Source organism: Podarcis pityusensis (assembly GCF_964106645.2).
Source record: "Podarcis pityusensis genome assembly, chromosome: 1".
Lineage (NCBI taxonomy): Eukaryota > Metazoa > Chordata > Lepidosauria > Squamata > Lacertidae > Podarcis > Podarcis pityusensis.
Genome location: NC_138028.1, coordinates 11,966,587 through 11,976,555, shown reverse-complemented (window position 1 = coordinate 11,976,555; position 9,969 = coordinate 11,966,587).

Below are 9,969 nucleotides of genomic sequence, written 5' to 3'. Positions count from 1 at the left end.
AACGGTCGCCCACGCCCCCTTCTTCCCTCTCCCGCCTTGCTATTGGCGCGGAGGAGGCACGTGGGAGGCCTTCGGCACCGCCCGTCGCAGGCTTCGGCCTTCCCATTGGGTCGTGAGGGAAGCGGGGGAGACGCTCTCGGCTGAGATCATTCGCGCTGGTGTGTGGGGGGGAGTGGAGATCGCTACGGGGATTAGTCCCGCCCACCCGCCAGCCGCCTTTCCTTCTCATTTTTGGGCCCCCGGCCGGGCATTGGTGCAGGGCGTTGCCATGGAACCCAGCCCCGCCCCTCGGCTGTAAGTGGCTGGCCGGGAGGCAGGCGAAGTTTCAAACGCCTGCCAAAGGCTGGGCAGGATTCGGAGGGGAATCCCACGCGCGTTTACATGGGAGTAAGCCTCGCCGAACTTCGGGCTGCAACCCTACGCATTACTTCCGTGGACTCCCTCTTCGATTCCTTTTAAATGTTGACCCTGGTTTACTATGATATCCGGAACCTGCAAACTGTGGTTTAATTCAGATACCATGGGCTACCGTTTTTGGCCCACGTGCTAACCATAGTTGCTGTTAATGCAGAACGGTAACTCCGGGGAGGGGCCAGGGGCGTAGCCAAGGGGCAGCTGCCCCCCCTCAAGTAAAAATACTTAACTGAGGTTCTGCCCCCCCAACATGAAGCCTGCCCCCCCACAAAAATCCTGGCTGCACCCATGGGGTGGGCTAGACAGGTTTTTTTTGCCCCAGGGGAATCTTCCAGAAGGGCACCATTGAGGCTCTCAGCTTTGTGTGTGTGTGTGTGTGTGTGTGTGCGCGTGTGTGTGCGCAAATGCACATAGGGGGTGCCAAAATTTATTTGACCAGGGTGAAATAAAGCCCCCCACCCCTGTTAACGCCATAGCAAGCTATGGTTAGCACTCAATAGGAAACAGAGGAAGGCCTGGTATGCAGTGCTTCCCCCCCTAAAAGATGTTTAGGGGTACTCTCATTTTGACTCAAGAAAATCACCATTTTATAGTTCAAATCGGGGAAAATAAATACAGTAAATGGACAAAAGTACAAAGATTCACAAAATGTTTAGGGGTATGTGTACCCCTGCGTGCCCCCTGAAGAAAAGCACTGCTTGTATGCCATGAGTTTTCTGCTACAAATCATGTACAAATTATAATCATCTTCATCTTGCTCTCTTTTGGTTTTGACCATGCAACCTTTCAGCTTTAATTGCCCTGGTACAGAAAGAAGCAGTGGGGTTAAGTAATTGGGGCAGAATCAAGGGGTTTGTGTTCAGCGTTGTTGGTGACCTGTTAAAATGTCACTAAGTAATTTTGCCCGTCTGACTTTCTTTGTGCCACTCATCTACCTATTTTCTGTTTCCTCTTCTCAGAGGTTGCTTTCAGAATCAGCTATCCATTACCTTGTGCTCTTGTCTGTGGGTGTTTACCAGAATCAAGGGTTAATCCTAGTGGTGCAGCAATAAAACTGCTAGTGTATTTGCAAAGCTAAGCAGGGTAGCAAAACCTGCATGTGAGGTTCTCAGATTTGCACATTGGTTTCATGCTAATTCCCCTGTGGAGTACCTGTATATTCAATATAAAGGGATTCTGTAAAGTGTGAAAGCAAAAGAGAAGAAAATGGCTGCAATGTTTTAGGTCGCCTCCAGACTGCCAGTATTTTGCTGGAGGTATTCAAGCGCATACCAGAACTTTAAAGGTAAAGGTACCCCTGACCGTTAGGTCCAGTCGCAGACGACTTGGGGTTCTATAGGCCGAGGGAGCCGGCGTTTGTCTGCAGACATTTTCCGGGTCATGTGGCCAGCATGACTAAGCCACTTCTGGCAAAACCAGAGGAGCACACGGAAACGCCGTTTACCTTCCCGCCGGAGTGGTACCTATTTATCTACTTGCACTTTGACGTGCTTTCGAACTGCTAGGTTGGCAGGAGCAGGGACCGAGCAATGGGAGCTCACCCTGTCACAGGGATTCGGACCACCAACTGATCGGCAAGCCCACCGACCGATTTGCAAGCCCAAGAGGCTCTGTGGTTTAGACCACAGCACCACCCGTATCCCCTCACCAGAAATTTAGGTTCATGCAATTAAACTGGGTTAGTAGAATAAAGGCACCCTGGTGCCACAAGACACCCTAGTGCCATCCATTCTTAAGGAAATCAGCCCTGAGTGCTCACTGGAAGGACAGATCATGAAGCTGAGGCTCCAATACTTTGGCCACCTCATGAGAAGAGAAGACTCCCTGGAAAAGACCCTGATGTTGGGAAAGATGGAGGGCACAAGGAGAAGGGGACGACAGAGGACGAGATGGTTGGACAGTGTTCTCGAAACTACCAGCATGAGTTTGAGCAAACTGCGGGAGGCAGTGGAAGACAGGAGTGCCTGGCGTGCTCTGGTCCGTGGGGTCACGAAGAGTCGGACACGACTAAACGACTAAACAACAACATCAGTGCTACAAGTCCACTTTCAAAAGAAGCAAGACTTTTTGTGGTTAGGAAAGTGAGGGGGGAACGCAGTGAAAAGTGTGGGATGAATGAATCATTTAATGGGGAGAGTTCTAACACCCTGTAAGCAAATCAGGATGTTATTGGCATCCATCTGTTTTGAGATACAGTGGTACCTTAGGTTAAGAACTTAATTCGTTCTGGAGGTCCGTTCTTAACCTGAAACTGTTCTTAACCTGAGATACCACTTTAGCTAATGGGGCCTCCTGCTGCCGCCGCCGCCGCCCGATTTCTGTTCTTGTCCTGAAGCAAAGTTCTTAACCTGAGGTACTATTTCTGGGTTAGCGGAGTCTGTAACCTGAAGCGTCTGTAACCTGAGGTACCACTGTACTGCACTCTTGCCCCACTTGTGACTCCCAACAGCTGATATTCAAAGGCCTGCTACCTCTGATAGTCAGGAATACAAGAGAATGCTCCCCCCCCCAAGCCCAGTTTCAGAGGTAGAAAGGCCGTCCAAGGTGCCAGAGAAGGCATTTCCAGGCACATGGGTGCCTATGACTGATGTGCTGCTTTCAAACCTCTGATTCAAAACTAGTATTGAAGCTCTGGAAATGAGGCAGCAAATTATTGAGAGGTGAGCTGCGTTCACAGACACTGGCGAGAACCAGTGGGGGCGTAGCGATTAGGGCAGAGCTTTCAAAACGCTTCATGTCACTGACACACTTTTTAGACACGTATCATTTCACGACACAGTAATTCAGTTTCCCTAGCAAACCAAAGGTTAAACTAACCCCTTTCCAGCCCCAGGGCAAGCGCAGGGAGCGTTTGCACGACACATCTACACTCTGCAGCCGACACACTTAACGTGTCGCGACACACAGTTTGGAAAGCTCTGGATTAGGGGTTTGGATGAAGACCTGGGAGACTGGGTGGCCTTGGGCCAGTCACTGTCTCTCAGTCTAACCTACCTCACAGGGTTGTTGTGAGGATAACATGGGGAGAGGGAGAGGCATGTTCACCACCCTGAGCTCCTTGGAGGGAAAGGTGGGATGTAAATTTAATTAAAAACAACAACACAAATCCTGGCGAGCAGTGGGGCTGGCTACTCTGCAAGGTTTTGCCATTTTGCTCAAGCTGTACAGCTTGGCAGCACTGCAAAACTGACCCCTGGGGTGGGGAGGGAGAGGGCAGCCCTACCTATTTGGGCCCAGGATGGTTCTGCAAATATAACAGGCAACCTTTTGAGTAAGGCGCTTCTGGCAAACATCATATCCAGCTATTCCTGACGCCTTCCCTCTTTGCCGTTTTTTTTTTGTTTCCTCTCTCTTGCTTTCCAGCTCGCCTAGCCTGTTTTTGCACCTTTGCCAATCCTTGTGTTGAGCTCTGCTAAAAGCCTCGGGTGCTCCTCACTGGTGCTGGCTGCCTGCCTGCCTTTCAGTGATCAGGAGAGGGGGAAGGGGAAGAAGGCAGGTTTGCTCCAGGCGACAAAGGAGAAAGGAGTGAAATGCAGCCAGAGAAGCAGTAGCAAAGCTGCAGTTTCCTGCAGAACAAGGATCTTTATAGGCAAGGCAAGCAAGGAGCTGGGGGGGGGGGGGGCAGGGCTGGAGCCTGGAAAGAGAAAATAAAGAAAGGAGAATTGTTGTAGAAGCAAAACACACACACACACAGAGGGATTTCTGAACAGCAGGGTTAGACAAAGGGCCCAACTACTAGGAGAGACACAACAGAGAGGACCTGAGCTGCCTAAGTGCAAATAAAAAGTTTTTGGGCAAGCCAAGAATGGTGGGGGCTGTAAGTCTTATTTGCTCGGAGGCTCTGTGTCATTGCCACTCGACCTAAGCCAAAAGGGTTGGAGACAAAACAAAGACAAACCAGGCAAGAAATGCCTTCGTGCAAAATGGATAAATGATATTCATTGGTAATCATGACTTTTAGATCACATCCACACACCATGCATGCAAAACGCATGACTCTCCAACAGAATCCTGGGAACTGTGGTTTTAAGAGCATAAGGCAAGCCTGCTGGATGGGGGCAGTGGAGCATCTATTCCAGCATCCTCTTCTTCCAGTAACCAACCAGGTGCCTGTGGGAAGCCCGAATGGTAACCCCTCGTACAGGCGACGCTTCCCAGTGCCTTTAACAAACTGCAGTTCCAAGGTTTCTTTGCATGAGTGTGGATTGCGGGGTGGGGGGGTGGGGGGAGTCAGGTAAGCCATGCACTCTAAAGGTCTGGTGAGGATGTAACCTTATTCACACAGACAATCAATTGCCTTGTGCGGTTTCCCCATTAAGGTGCAGGCTAGGGCACAGCCCTGCCAGTTATAATCCCTACACACAGTTTCAAACACCAGCGAAGAGAGCACAGTGGTAATGTGAACATAGCCTGAATCAGAAAAATGGTCCCTCTAGCTCAGTATTCCAGTAGTGATGTATGGAAGTGAGAGCTGGACCATCAAGAAGGCTGATCGCCGAAGAATTGATGCTTTTGAATTATGGTGCTGGAGGAGACTCTTGAGAGTCCCATGGACTGCAAGAAGATCAAACCTCTCCATTCTGAAGGAAATCAACCCTGAGTGCTCACTGGAAGGACAGATCCTGAAGCTGAGGCTCCAATACTTTGGCCACCTCATGAGAAGAGAAGTCCCCCTGGAAAAGACCCTGATGTTGGGAAAGATGGAGGGCACAAGGAGAAGGGGACCACAGAGGACGAGATGGTTGGACAGTGTTCTCAAAGCTACCAGCATGAGTTTGACCAAACTGCGGGAGGCAGTGGAAGACAGGAGTGTCTGGCGTGCTCTGGTCCGTGGGGTCACGAAGAGTCAGACACGACTAAACGACTAAACACGACTAAACACGTTAGCACGTTTGCTAACGGAAACACGTAATGCTTCCGGCCTCCTCCTCCAGGCCACCAGATCTGTAGGAAACTTTTTGCAGATCTTGCAAGTGAGTCACGAGCTTGGAGCAGCTGCCTTTCAGCCCTGCTGAGGATTCTCTGCTCCCTGCTGCCACCACTGATCAGAGGATGGAGCTGCAGGAGTTTCATGCTCTGACCAACCTTTCTGAGCCCCAGGAGTCAGGTGACTGATAAAAGAGCCAATCACAGCCCACTTCCTGCCATATGTACTCCCTAATAAGGAGACCTTCCTGGCTGTCTTTTCAGCATAGCCAGTCAAGCCCTGCATTCTTTGGTCTTTGCTTCCTCCCTCCAGCTGACATGTGTCTTCTCTCTTCCTCTCCTTTGGTCCCAAGAAACATTGTTTTTAGTTCTTTGTCTGGACCATGAACCTCACCCTTGCCTGCTTCCTTTGCTTGTAATAATAATAATAATAATAATAATAATAATAATAATAATAATATTTTATTATTTATACCCCGCCCATCTGGCTGGGCTTCCCCAGCCACTCTGGGCAGCTTCCAACAAAATATTAAAATACAGTAATGCATCGAACATTAAAAGCTTCCCTAAACAGGGCTGCCTTCAGAGGTCTTCTAAAAGTCTGGTAGTTGTTGTTCTCTTTGACATCTGGTGGGAGGGAGTTCCACAGGGCGGGTGCCACTACCGAGAAGGCCCTCTGCCTGGTTCCCTGTAACTTGGCTTCTCGCAGTGAGGAAACTGCCAGAAGGCCCTCGGCGCTGAACCTCAGTGTCCGGGCAGAGCGATGGGGGTGGAGACACTCCCTCAGGTATACTGGGCCGAGGCCGCTTAGGGCTTTAAAGGTCAGCACCAACACTTTGAATTGTGCTTGGAAACGTACTGGGAGCCAATGTAGATCTTTCAAGACTGGTGTTATGTGGTCCCGGTGGCCGCTCCCAGTCACCAGTCTAGCTGCCGCATTCTGGATTAGTTATAGATTACTTCAAAGGTAGCCCCACATAGAGCGCATTGCAGTAGTCCAAGCGAGAGATAACCAGAGCATGCACCTCTCTGGCGAGACAAACAAAATGCATGCCGTTTCCCACAGCAGATGTAGAAGAAGAGGAGAAGACTTTTGAATTTGAGATCCCGCTTTATCACTACCCGAAGGAGTCTCAAAGCGGCTAACATTCTCCTTTTCCCTTCCTCCCCCACAACAAACACTCTGTGAGGTGAGTGGGGCTGAGAGACTTCAGAGAAGTGTGACTGGCCCAAGGTCACCCAGCAGCTGCATGTGGAGGAGCGGAGACGCGAACCTGGTTCCCCAGATTATGAGTCCACCGCTCTTAACCACTACACTACACTGGCTCTCTAATGTGGATGCTGGTAGCTCTTAGGTTTTTCAAAGGCTGCTTCACCCAGCATGCCTTGCTGCAACCTGAGATTTCTGGTTGGTATTTTAAAAACAGGAACCTAATTCTGTCTGCAAAGCAGCTCTTCCAGATTGTTGCAATGAGCAGACTGGGTCTCTTTTCCATCACACCCAACAAAATATGATTTATGATGTATTTGTGATCTTCTGCTATGTTCTGACATGTTCTTATTATGTATTGTTTGCAAACGACTCCGGGACTTATTTGCATGAAAAGTAGCATAGAAATAAAATAAATCACATAATCATCCCCCCCTTCCCTTTCCTACTTTAACATCCAGCCTGCTTTGTGACAGTTGCAGCTGGGCCTCATATTATATATCTAGTGTCATTCTTTTGATTCCCCACTCCCGCCAGACACTTGTTGGAACCTGCCATTTTTGCCTGTGTAAATCCTTGCCTGCCTCTGCGGTGCAGCACTTAGCGTGTTGCTAACTAAAACCGGGGAGTTTGGCTCCCCACAGAATTGTGAAGCTTACTGGCCGAACCTAGGCCTCTCTCAGCCTACCTTGCAGGTTTGGTTTTGGGATAAAAATCAAAGAAGGGGAAGATTATGAACATCACTCTTGACGCCTTGAAAGGGCCGGACAAAAAGGACATATTTAAAAACAAGTTATGAATGGCCCCACTGCTACACTGAGAACAATGGAAGAAGTATTACTGCTGGGCCGACCCTACCATTAGACAAGAGTGAGGCAGCCGCCTCGGGTGGCAGAAGCCTGGGAGTGGGCATAGACCCAAGGCCTTCAGCATGGTGGCACCTCCCCTTTGGAAATCCTTTTCATTCCTGTTTCAACAAGCCTTTTAAGTGCACATCTTTATTCCAGTCTGCCTCTGTACTGGATTTGAAATTGTTTTTAATTGCTTTTTCTTTATATATGTGCAACTCTTTTAATTGCTGGTTGTTTTGACTATGAGATCACTTTCAGATATTTTGTGGGAAGTCATTTAAGTAAGCAAGCAAGCAAAAAAAAAAAAAAAAAGGCTATTTAAATAAGCAAGCAAAAAAATAAATAAATAACTGTCCCCATGCCCAGAACTCAAACTAATGGCTTCAAGTTACAAGAATGGAGATTCTGACTAAACATCAGGAAAAACTTTCTGATAGTAGGAGTTGTTTGACAGTGGAACGGAATCCCATGAAAGGTAACAGACTCTCTTTCCTTAGAGGTTTTTAAGCAGATGTTGGAGGGCCATCTTTCATGGGTGCTTTAGCTGAGATTCCTGCCTTTCAGGGGGCTGGACTAGATGACCCCTGGGTCCCTTCCAACTCTGCAATTCTATGTTTCTAGATACGACTATACTAAGGTGAGGGACACGGGTGGCGCTGTGGGTTAAACCACAGAGCCTAGGACTTGCCGATCAGAAGGTTGGCGGTTCAAATGCCCGCGACAGGGTGAGCTCCATTGCTCGGTCCCTGCTCCTGCCAACCTAGCAGTTCGAAAACACGTCAAAGTGCAAGTAGATAAATAGGTACCGCTCCGGTGGGAAGGTAAACCGCGTTTCCATGCACTGCTCTGGTTCGCCAGAAGCGGCTTAGTCATGCTGGCCGCATGACCCGGAAGCTGTACGCCGGCTCCCTCGGCCAATAAAGCGAGATGAGCGCCGCAACCCAGTGTTGGTCACGACTGGACTTAATGGTCAGGGGTCCCTTTACCTTTGCCTTTATACTAAGGTGAGTGGTTAAACTGTTGATTTTTTTCTCCCTTCAGCTGCTGAAATAGCCTAGCCTTTTCTGCCCTCTAGTGATCGTAACCACACACTGCACCTCAGACAAGTAAATGAATTAGAAACTTCCATTCTTTCCCTAATACAAACCGAGTCCAGAACTAGCAGCCAGGAGACTGGAATTGTGACTTGATGGCTGCCAGTCTCAGGGGCCACGTGAAGACTGCCAACAATGCCATTTGCCCACACTGGGAAACTTTGCACAGATAATGCCTCCTCTGTCTATGGTCAGTGGTTTTTACTGGCTTGTTTTTGTTTTCATTATGTATTTTGTGTTTTTAGATTGCGTCGTAACCGTCCTGAGAACTGTGGGTATAGGACGGTATACAAATGTAATTAATCATCATCACCACCACCATGATTATCATCGTGGGCTGGCCGAGTCGGGACAATTCAGATGGTGGGTTTGCCAAGGACTGTCTGTGCAATGAGAGTTGTGGCCCCTGCTTCCCTCTCCAGCCCCCCATCTCCCTCTCCACAGCCGTCGGGGTCTCCCTCTGATGCTTCCATGGTTCCTGTCCATGGCGCCCACCCCAGCACCATAAGATGCTGGGAGCCACTCTGCCTTTCCACAGGGGAATGTTCTGCCAGTCCTGGCAGCCTCTGGGGAGGCAGAGACACTTTCCCTTTCACCTAGGTAGAAAGGTAGAGGAGGAGCCTGTGAGAAATTGCAGGAATGCTCACTGTTTGCCTGCCCTAAATGTTATGAAAATGATGTGCAGATGGTAAACCAGCTAAACTGCAGAGACATCACCTTGCCAACAAAGGTCTGTATAGTTAAAGCTATGGTTTTCCCAGTAGTGATGTATGGAAGTGAGAGCTGGACCATAAAGAAGGCTGATTGCCGAAGAATTGATGCTTTTGAATTATGGTGCTGGAGGAGACTCTTGAGAGTCCCATGGACTGCAAGAAGATCAAACGCATCCATTCTTAAGGAAATCAGCCCTGAGTGCTCACTGGAAGGACAGATCCTGAAGCTGAGGCTCCAATACTTTGGCCACTTCATGAGAAGAGAAGACTCCCTGGAAAAGACCCTGATGTTGGGAAAGTTTGAGGGCACAAGGAGAAGGGGATGACAGAGGACGACAGAGGACGAGATGGTTGGACAGTGGAAGACAGGAGTGCCTGGCGTGCTCTGGTCCATGGGGTCATGAAGAGTCTGACACGACTAAACAACTAAACAACAACAAACTGGCTAAAATGTACAAGACAAGAACTAATGAGTGTTGGAAATGTAAAGAAAAGGAAGGTATCTTTTACCACATGTGGTGGACTTGCAAAGAGGTAAAGGCTTTCTGGGAAATGCTTTATAATGAGTTAAAGAAAATGTTTAAAAATACTTTTGTTAAAAAACCAGAAGCCTTTTTACCGGGTATAGTGGGTGAAGAGATTCCAAGGGAAGATAAAAGACTGCTTATGTATGCAACAACTGCAACAAGAATTCTTTTAGCCCAAAAATGCAAACAAGAAGTACCAACGAAAGAAGAGTGGCAGATGAAGATGATGGACTT